Genomic DNA, 11,587 nt, shown 5'->3' with positions numbered 1-11,587 from the left:
GTTTGATAAAGTCCTTAAACAAATGAGTTCACAATGAGGTAATATTTGTTTAAAATTTCTGTCAATGCTTGATCTATCATTTACTAACTGATACACAAAGTTTAAAGCTATTGTTTATCAGGAATGTTCAGAATCACTTCTAACTCTAGAAACTTTAATAATTCACAATTATATTTTAAATAGTGACCTCAAATAGTAAATTTCCTATTGTTGTTCAATATTAAAATAGATGTCCCAGGTCTTATTAAAGGAAATATTGTAACTAAATTAAAATCCACATAAACTATAAAATGAAGAATATTCTTAAACATTTCCCAGTATACAGTATTAATTACTGCTATGTTAATTGTATAATATGTTAACTTGAATATTATCTACCCAGCACTGGGAGAAGATAAGTGAACCACTTCACAAATCAGTGAATTGGCCTCAGAGTAGAGATGGTCATGCTACCACTATTATCAGTGACCTACATGTGATGATGGGGTGGATGGACTCTTCAGTACATTGCTGACAGCTGGTTATTTAACATTGATACAAAGACATGGACAAAGGTTAGTTACTAGTTATCATGTGACCTAACACTAACACAAAGTGAGTTAATGTCTATGATCTACAATATGAGGAGATATAATAAGTGTGACTATTTGAACTTTGACCTCTGAAAATAACCCTCATCTATAGAAAATTTCTAATTAATAATAGTTATTGTTTTTTATGACCTGGTTTTATACCTGTAGTCCTGACACTATAGTATGTTAACATTTATGATAGTATAGTCTATTGATATATCTGATTGTTTATAGTTATAATTCAGTTATTAAAGACTGTACATAAGTACTTATGTTCATGTTTTAAAGTATTGTAACATGTCAACTCTACCAGTTCATACAAAGTTATAGTCTGTTACTAGAGTACATGTATCCACTGATGTTACATGTATAATGACTAGTTTTGTAGTAATATCATAACATCATTATTATAATGTCATATAGTACACTATATTCCATCTTATAGCTCAATATACCAGAGTCAGTGACTAAGAGATTGGCCACTCCCTCTCAGTATGGAATGTGTCACCTACCACTGTATGGGTAATACAATTTGGAGGATTCTAAGGTGGTTTAGTAAACTCAATGATACTACAGTGATAGAAACTAGTAAGTACTGTCTATTGATGATATAGTATTTGTTATATAGTACACACACACATTATCAGTATTATCACAGTATGATATAGGAGTATTGACACACTAACTGTTTATATTACAAACTAGTCTCATAACTCAATACTATTGTAACATACTATATCTCTCACTGTAGTATGTAATGATGACCAGTGGACTGTAGGAGATGTAATAACTAACCTGACATCTACTGAAGAATATCAACTTAAGCTACAACAGAAGAGACATGGACAACCTCAACTTACTGTCCAATCTCCTACACGTCTTCAACCTTCATCTTCATCACGTCAAGAATTACAAGAGAAAGATAGAGAAATTCAACGTTTAACACGACAACTTGATGTTACCAACAAGAGCTACAAGATACCAAACAACAGCAGATAGATATGACAAGAGCTCTTCAAGAGGACCTTCAAACAAAAAGAAAGACAACTACATCAACTACATCAAGAACTTCAAGAGAAACAACAAACTCAAGCTATACTTCAACAACAGCTACAAAGATCAAGAGAGAGAAGAGAGTACTAACAAGATAGTCAAGATCAAAGAAAGAGTACTACGTCGTCAACAACATGATAATATTGAACAGATCTTCGTCACAACTCCAAGAGTCAACTACTGCTCTTCAACAAACACATCAAGCTATGCCACTCTTCAACAACAAGTTCAACAGTTACAACAACAGTCTCACTGGGTAGTGAGGAAGGAGGAGATTGAGATGACTGACGAAGTTCTTGGAAAGGAGGTTGGGGAGAGTCAAGGTGGCCAAATTTCGTGGCCTTAGAGTAGCTGCCAAATGTCTTTATGAAGTTATCCTGTCACCATATAACATATCAGTTTTTACACGAGAAAATGGAGATTGCTGCTCGAGTACGTCATCCTAATCTCCTTCAGTTCATAGGAGCCACTAAAGTGGGTAGTCCTATCATCCTCTCAGAACTAATGCCAACTAGTCTTCGCAAAGAGCTAGAAGCTGGTCCTCTACCCTATCCTGCTGTTCTGACTATCAGTCAAGATATAGCCTGTGGTCTCAACTATCTCCACCTCTTTAAAACCAGACCCAATACTACATAGAGATGTCAGCACTGCTAATGTCCTCTTACTCGTGCCATTACAGTGGGTGGAGAGCCAAGGTATCAGACTATGGTTCAGCTAATCTTCAACCAATGATTGGTCGTACAGTCAATCCAGGTAATCCAGTTTATTCTGCTCCAAAGCTGGTGTACCAAGAGACCATTCTCCTGCAATGGATGTTTTACAGTTATGGTGTTGTCTTGATTGAAATGATGATCTGTCGTATTCCTGAGGTAGCTCAGAGACAACTTCATATTAACAGTATTAGACGACCAAGCGTTTAAAGCTCTTATTGAACGATGTTTTGAAGAGAATCGTAGAGAACGTCCGACAATGTCAGAGATCCTAACAGACTTCAATGAAACCATTTAATAGTATACTATGTGTGTTATAAATTTTAGTAGTGAGGTTATTATAAAGAGTTAGTTTAGTTATTGTACTATGTGTATATTATAATAATATTACCATATATGGCATTTTTGCAGAGAAGTGAATGTTTGAATTATAACTGGATTTCTCCCTTTCACTTAGAGAAGCAATGCTAGACTATAATATAGAGAGAGTGTTCATAAGAAAGTTTTATCTCAAATGTTGACTATCGACATACATTATATTAACAATATAAAATAATGTTATTTATATAGTATATGCTGGACTTCTTAATGTACAGATGTCTACATTAGGATGATAGTGAGCTGGTCCTGGAGTAGATTCTTTTATGAGGAGAACATAATAAATATGTTGTTAAAGATATGCTGACTTATCTTTTGTTGTGAGATGGTAAATGTGATATAGTTTAAGAATAGTATAGATGTCCAGTGTAATATTAGGTTACTAGTGTGTTATAACTTGTTAGGAGCTGGTTGAATAGTTACCTATTAGAAGATATAGATCATACTTAAAATGCTAATCTCTATAATGGACACTATGGAAGTCTAGTTATTTAAAGTCTGAAGCTAGCCACCTACTTAAATCTGATAAGGTTTAGTGATAGGAGTCATATTAAAATATGGTGCGCTGGACTGTTTTCACTGTACTTCTTTAGGACAGTGTCAATATAGAGGTTGTCCTTGTTGTTGTGAAATAAAGTATTATTATACTGGGACTAGAACATCTCTACTGAAACCTTCAGACTTACTTATTTAGTCAATTTTAGACAAGAGGTTGAGGTCTTTTAATTGGTCATAGATTAGGATGGTGCTGAACACTTTGTAGTTAAGATGACTCCAATTATATGAGGTATATTAATAATTACAATAATTGGTTAGTTACTATTAGCTTTGTATTAATTATGGTAGCATTTGAAGTAAAATATAGGATGGAATTGATTTTATAAAATTAGAAATGTTATATCAGACCTGACTACATACAGGCATAAACATGATTTTTAACAGGATATTGTTTATCTGATGTACAAACTTGATAATTTAAACATACTATAAAATCATCTGTTAAACCTGATGGGTTGAAATGCAATATCAGGACCATTTATTTGTCGTGGATTCATCTAAAATACATTTACAAATTTTCATTTCTTATAAATTAGGAGGGATGTTTATAATGTTGCCAAAAAGCTGTCTAACAAGTCACATGGTTTAGATTTCCATGAAGTTTTGTCCTCCCTATATAAGATTCAAAACCATTCTGATATGAAAATATATGTTTAAATCAATAAAAAGTACAAAGTAACACTTTTCAAAAAAGAGATTAGATACCTAATGATAAGTTAATTGTTTAACAACTATGACAGGATATCAGTTTACATGATATATAAATATATACAAATGTATAGTAAAGGAATGTTGAAACTAGTATAAGAATGTGATAATTATTACAATTTGTATGTACAATGTAAATATTTATAACAAACAAAAAAAATATGTAGTAGGTTACACCTATTATTATTATTTTAATTAATATACTTTTTAAATTAAAGTGAATTTGAATAAAGACAACATACATACAATATTATACATGATCCACCTACCTCATAACTAGGAAGAGGTAGTCTTGAAAATATCAATAGAAGGGTTTTCTAGTATTCAAGGTAACTAATGCGGATGTTCTACAAATTATAATTTGTTGTTTTCATATCACAATCTTCTGAGAGTATAAATGTTCGGCATCATGAAATAATATAATAATATGATAATAATAGATAATATGAATAAGATAATAATATGAATTGTATAAATGATAGAAGGAAATAATGGAGAGTCTGTGATGTAATAGTAAACTAATCAGTGAATATATGTAATAAACATAATTCACTATGATATCCATTATGATTAATCTGCTTTCTAAACAATGATACACTAGTTAAAGGAAATCTTTTCATACATTTTTATAATTAGGTTTGCTGTTCAACAGTGGACCACATAATTAACATATTGAACTAATATACTAGGAGGTGGTGGCTAGCATGACCGAGATTTTCTGTTAATTTATTGACCTTTTACCTAGTTTGCAAGTACATGTGGTATCTGGCTATGTCTAGATTACAAATAGTTTTGCATTATTGCTGGTACAAGAGACTAAAAGCTCACTGATCTTTGTGTTAAAATTTAAGTAAGGGTAGTAGGAGAAGTGATAAACGGTCATGAAATAATCAATAAAATCTCTTTAGTATTGATAAAGTTTAAAAGCATTTATTGGTTCTTGTCATCAATCTTGTGCTTTTGCTATGACTCTATGACCTAGAGAGAGGAGAGAGAGAAGACCGAGAGAGAGAGAGAGGAACGAAGACAGAGAGAGACCAGAGAGAGAGATCAGAGAGAGAAGACAGAGAGACAGGACAGAGAAGACCAGACTTCAGAGAGATCCACATGTGAAAAAAGTAATCATTTAAAGATTAATACATAAACATAACCTCTCTCTCTCTCTCTAATTTATTAAATTTTTTGAAAACATCAAGTTGACGTTATAATAGGATCAACACATATTGGGAGATGGAGGAGGAGAAGGCTATTGTAGAAAGATACCAACTTAGGTTGACAAGATTATGTATTCAAAGGATGAGATGATTTCAACTAATGCAGGAAAAAATACATGAATAGTAATATCATCTAATTGATGGACCATCAATTCAATCAATATCTAACCTCATCATTACTTATTTGAACAGGAGCACTCTCATTTATTAAAATGGAAGCATTCTCTAAAGTATTTTACAGTATTTTTAAGCATGAGAGGTGTTTTGTCAGTAGTTCCAGATGAGCAGCAGGTAAGAAAGAATTAATGTTTGTTTTAGAGTCAGTTTTTCTTCTTGAATATACTAAATTTCATTTCTGTTAAAGTAGACTTAAGGAGAAAATACAGCGCATGATAGAGAAACACATCAGTTGTGTAGTTAGCAGGTAGGGGGACCAGTTGTGATAAAAAAATAGTAGTATAGACACAGCATTCATTCATAGTGATAGACAAGCTGGTATGGTGACAGTGATTGATATCTTCAAGGGTTGGAGAAATCAGAGAGAATTGGAGGAGGTTAGAAGAAATGGGGGTAAAGGAGAAAGGGACAGTCATGCATGGATGAGAAAAAATTAGCACTAGATATGAGTACCAATACCTATGTTAATTATGGATCACTAGAGTAAAATGTACAGATTAATAGAGTGATATATATTGTTATGAATGTCATGAATGTATAATCATTGTCATTGTGGTCATGTTGTGGATATCAGTGATAATTGAATCTATAAAAATACAGACAAAAATAATGTTAATACAAAAAATTAACATTAGAAGTAATTGTTTTGTTATTTAGTGTCATAATAAAATGTAGATATTGTTTACTAAATATAATATATTCTTTCTTAGTGAATTAGGTCGTATTAAAAAAATAGATACTGAACAATTATTATATAGAGAGAATTTTGGATATTATTGAAGGAAGTTCAAAATCTAATATTGTGATGGTAAGTGAAAGTGTCTATTGTGAAGTGAATGGAATGTGATTTACTTTACATAATAAGAAATGACTAGAAATAAATCAACTCTTCTAAGGTCCCCCCTCTCTCTCTCTCATACTAGTCTCTTCTCTCTCTCTCTCCTCTTCTCTGATCTCTCTCTCTCTCTCTGTACAGACTTGAGGAGATAATTCATCAAGATTCTAAGTTCTATCTTGTTTTTGAATTCATTAGTATGGATTTTTAAAGAATATCTTGTGATACTATTCCATCTGGACAGTATATTGATCCAGTATTATTTAAAGGTAATGATCACAGTAATAATGGATACATTGTTTTGATAAATGGGATACATAGATTGACAAATGGAGACATGGATCAATAGATAAATTGATTAATGGAAAACAAACATATGAATGATTATATGGATGTATAGATTAGTGACCAATTACAATGACCATACATTATAGTAGTTATATTTATTGTAAATGTTCTATAGTGTTAATAATATTATATTAACTTCATTATTTCTTATATTAATAGAGTTATACTTACCAGATCCTCAAAGGTACAGTTTTCTGTCATTGTCGACGTATTATTCATCGTTTGACTTGAAACCACAAAATCTGTTTAATTGATGCTAAAGGAGCTATTAAATGGCTGACTTTGGACTGGGACGAGCCTTATGGATATACCAGTTCAGTTCTGCTATACCCATGAGGTATCCAGTCTCTCTCTCTCCACCTCTGCTTCTCTCTTCTCTTTCCTTCATACTGATTACATTGTTAAATTACACAGGTAGTAACACTGTGGTACAGGGCCCCTGAAAGTCTTACTTGGTTCAGCACGATATTCTTGTCCCATTGATGTATGGAGTAATAGCTTGTATATTTGCTGAAATGTCTAATAAAAAAAAACCTCTGTTTCAAGGAGACTCTGAAACCACATCAACTCTTCCAAATTTTCAGGTTTATCAAAAGGTTTATTAAACTGGTTTTTAACTAGTTGGACTGTAGGATTTTGGTACACCTAATGATACATATATGGCATAATGTAACTGAACTACCAAATTTCTTTAAACCAAATTTCCCTAAATGGATTGGAAAAGACAATAAAACAAGTTTGTCCTCGACTTGATGCAGCAGGTTGGACCTGGTTAATGTAAGTTATTGTTCAATGATCCTTTTTAATTCTAGTGTCTTTTTCATATCAGCAAATGTTGGTTTATAATATTGGGAAGAGAATGTCAGCAAAAGACTGCTATGCAACATCCTTATTTCAGTGATTTAGACAAGTCAGGTCTACCTGATACAGTACAGTCTTAAGAACATATTATAACATTAATATTTTATGTATCATTAACTGTATTACTGTATTAACACACACTAATACATCTGAATGGAATAACTTATAATAAATAAAATAACTTGTATAGTCTAAGATTACTTGTTTTATGATGGAATTGTAAGTAGAGAGTTGTCCTCAATTATAATAACTGAGAGCTCATTATTAAGGGCGTGTCTAATTTGAAAAAAAAGCTGGCTACATCTTAGATCAGGTTTGACTACATTATTATAATAGTTATCTATTGTTATGTGTGTGTGTGTCATGTTCTACAGATTATTATGTACCTACAAAGAGGTATGGTCACTCCACACATATAGTGGGTGACTACCTCTACATGTGGGGTGGTAATATAGATGGTCTCCCTAGAGTACATGATAATGAAGTCAAACAGAGGATGACCTCTGTTATTGAGGTATTTCACTTACCAACTGGTAGATGGGAACAACGACCTACCAATGGAAAACCTCCACTGGGTGTCTTGAGCTATGCCTCACTGTTATCAGTAACAGGATCTACTATTTTGGAGGCTACTGTAATCATGATGAGTGTCGTACAATAGTGTCAACTCATTAATAACAGATTCACTTACATGGAATGAACTGTTCCCAACTAATCCAAGTATGGGTCCAATGATGAAGTCATACTGTGGGATGATATCACTTACATTCAATAAAGTGGATTATCTACTGGTAGTTGGTGGATATGGTCCACATCCTACCTCTCCACAATCTGGTGCTCAGTATAGTGATGTTATGGTGGTAAATGTTCGTACTAATGAACACCACTATTATCAGTTATCCAGTGGTAAGAAGATCAATATATCATGTTATTAATACATTATATATCAAGTACAATTTTATAACTGTTTGTATTTCAGGTCAGTGGATAATACCAGAAATTACTGGAGAATGTCCACCTCCTTGTAGTAGCTTCACTCTTACATCACTACCTAATAACAGAGCTCTGTTATTTGGTGGTAATACTCCTAATGGTACTATTAACACTGTGTATATTGCTCAGTGTACAAAGACTGCAGTGGTGAGTACAATATGTATTAAGTTAAAGTATTTAGTTACTGTATAATATTGTGTAGTAATCAAGTTTAAAGTTTGATATTATTAAATGAACTAAATTTATAGTATATATGTCTTTATATTATTATTAGGAAAACTGTTTTATTAATAAACAAGTGATTTATTGTTTGTTAATATTTTCTTTAATCAACTTAGAGGTTATATTGATAACTGAAACATTCCTTTAGTCAACTATATAGTGATACCATATTATTTCATTGACTAAATGTCACTCTTGAATAGTAGCCTCCCTTTTTGTATATCAGTGAAATTGATGATGAGCTTGAATAAATGATACAATGACTGCTTAACAAAATTGTCTATTGATAATTTATAATTGATTACTAATATTAATATTATATATATATAATAATATGTATAATATTATATTAATTAATATTAAGTTGTTTCTGTTAAGTGAAAACACACAAAAAAGATAATTTTTATTTTTTAAAAATGTTTATTCAGTCAGGAAAATAACTGTAGTTTCATAAAGTCCTTAAACAAATGAGTTCACAATGAGGTAATATTTGTTTAAAATTTCTGTCAATGCTTGATCTATCATTTACTAACTGATACACAAAGTTTAAAGCTATTGTTTATCAGGAATGTTCAGAATCACTTCTAACTCTAGAAACTTTAATAATTCACAATTATATTTTAAATAGTGACCTCAAATAGTAAATTTCCCTATTGTTGTTCAATATTAAAATAGATGTCCCAGGTCTTATTAAAGGAAATATTGTAACTAAATTAAAATCCACATAAACTACAAAATGAAGAATATTCTTAAACATTTCCCAGTATACAGTATTAATTACTGCTATGTTAATTGTATAATATGTTAACTTGAATATTATCTACCCAGCACTGGGAGAAGATAAGTGAACCACTTCGCAAATCAGTGAATTGGCCTCAGAGTAGATGGGTCATGCTACCACTATTATCAGTGACCTACATGTGATGATGGTGGGGTGGATATTATTGGAATCTCACATTATTGCTGACAGCTGGTTATTTAACATTGATACAAAGACATGGACAAAGGTTAGTTACTAGTTATCATGTGACCTAACACTAACACAAAGTGAATTAATGTCTATGATCTACAATATGAGGAGATATAATAAAAAGTGTGACTATTTGAACTTTGACCTCTGAAAAATAACCCTCATCTATAGAAAATTTCTAATTAATAATAGTTATTGTTTTTATGACCTGGTTTTATACCTGTAGTCCTGACACTATAGTATGTTAACATTTATGATAGTATAGTCTATTGATATATCTGATTTGTTTATAGTTATAATTCAGTTTATTAAAGACTGTACATAAGTACTTATGTTCATGTTTTAAAGTATTGTAACATGTCAACTCTACCAGTTCATACAAAGTTATAGTCTGTTACTAGAGTACATGTATCCACTGATGTTACATGTATAATGACTAGTTTTGTAGTAATATCATAACATCATTATTATAATATCATATAGTACACTATATTCATCTTATAGCTCAATATACCAGACTCAGTGACTAAGAGAAGGAGACACTCCCTCTCATTATGGAATGTGTCACCTACCACTGTATGGGTAATACAATTTGGAGGATTATATATAATAAACTCAATGATACTACAGTGATAGAACTTAGTAAGTACTGTCTACTGATGATAGTATTTGTTATATAGTTACACACACACATTATATCAGTATTTATCACAGTATGATATAGGAGTATTGACACAATAACTGTTTATATTACAAACTAGTCTCATAACTCAATACTATTGTAACATACTATATCTCTCACTGTAGTATGTAATGATGACCAGTGGACTGTAGGAGATGTAATAACTAACCTGACATCTACTGAAGAATATCAACTTAAGCTACAACAGAAGAGACATGGACAACCTCAACTTACTGTCCAATCTCCTACACGTCTTTCAACCTTCATCTTCATCACGTCAAGAATTACAAGAGAAAGATAGAGAAATTCAACGTTTAACACGACAACTTGAAGTTACCAAAAAAGAGCTACAAGATACCAAACAACAGCAGATAGATATGACAAGAGCTCTTCAAGAGGACCTTCAAACAAAAGAAAGACAACTACATCAACTACATCAAGAAAACAACTTCAAGAGAAACAAACAAACTCAAGCTATACTTCAACAAAGAGTTACAAGATAGTCAAGAGAGAAAGAGCACTACGTCAAGAGTGTGATGATCTTTACCGAGAACATGATGATTATCGTCAACAACATGACAATATTGAACAAGATCTTCGTCAACAACTCCAAGAGTCAACCTCTGCTCTTCAACAAACACGTCAAGCTAATGCTACTCTTCAACAACAAGTTCAACAGTTACAAGAACAGTCTCACTGGGTAGTGAGGAAGGAGGAGATTGAGATGACTGAGGAGATTCTTGGCAAAGGAGGTTGGGGAGAAGTCAAGGTGGCTAAATTTCGTGGCCTTAGAGTAGCTGCCAAATGTCTTTATGAAGTTATCCTGTCACCATATAACATATCAGTTTTTACACGAGAAATGGAGATTGCTGCTCGAGTACGTCATCCTAATCTCCTTCAGTTCATAGGAGCCACTAAAGTGGGTACTCCTATCATCCTCTCAGAACTAATGCCAACTAGTCTTCGCAAAGAGCTAGAAGCTGGTCCTCTACTTATCCTGCTGTTCTGACTATCAGTCAAGATATAGCCTGTGGTCTCAACTATCTCCACCTCTTTAAACCAGACCCTATACTACATAGAGATGTTAGCACTGCTAACGTCCTTCTATTGCCCATTATTGGTGGGTGGAGAGCCAAGGTATCAGACTATGGTTCAGCTAATCTTCAACCCAATGATTGGTCGTACAGTCAATCCAGGTAATCCAGTTTATTCTGCTCCAGAAGCTGGTGTACCAAGAGACCATTCTCCTGCAATGGATGTTTACAGTTATGGTGTTGTCTTGATTGAAATGATGATCTGTCGTATT

General features: G+C 32.5%; 1 pseudogene; it reads left to right on the top strand.

Annotated features, from left to right (window-relative positions):
• Positions 1-1,527: 1,527 nt before the first annotated feature.
• LOC121391465 lies at positions 1,528-11,290 on the top strand (annotated as a pseudogene).
• The last annotated feature ends 297 nt before the right edge of the window (positions 11,291-11,587 follow it).

This window comes from Gigantopelta aegis, unplaced genomic scaffold (assembly GCF_016097555.1).
Source record: "Gigantopelta aegis isolate Gae_Host unplaced genomic scaffold, Gae_host_genome ctg2497_pilon_pilon, whole genome shotgun sequence".
Classification (NCBI taxonomy): Eukaryota; Metazoa; Mollusca; class Gastropoda; order Neomphalida; family Peltospiridae; genus Gigantopelta; species Gigantopelta aegis.
Note: the sequence above shows the minus strand (reverse complement) of the source record. Positions and strands in the feature narration are given on the sequence as shown.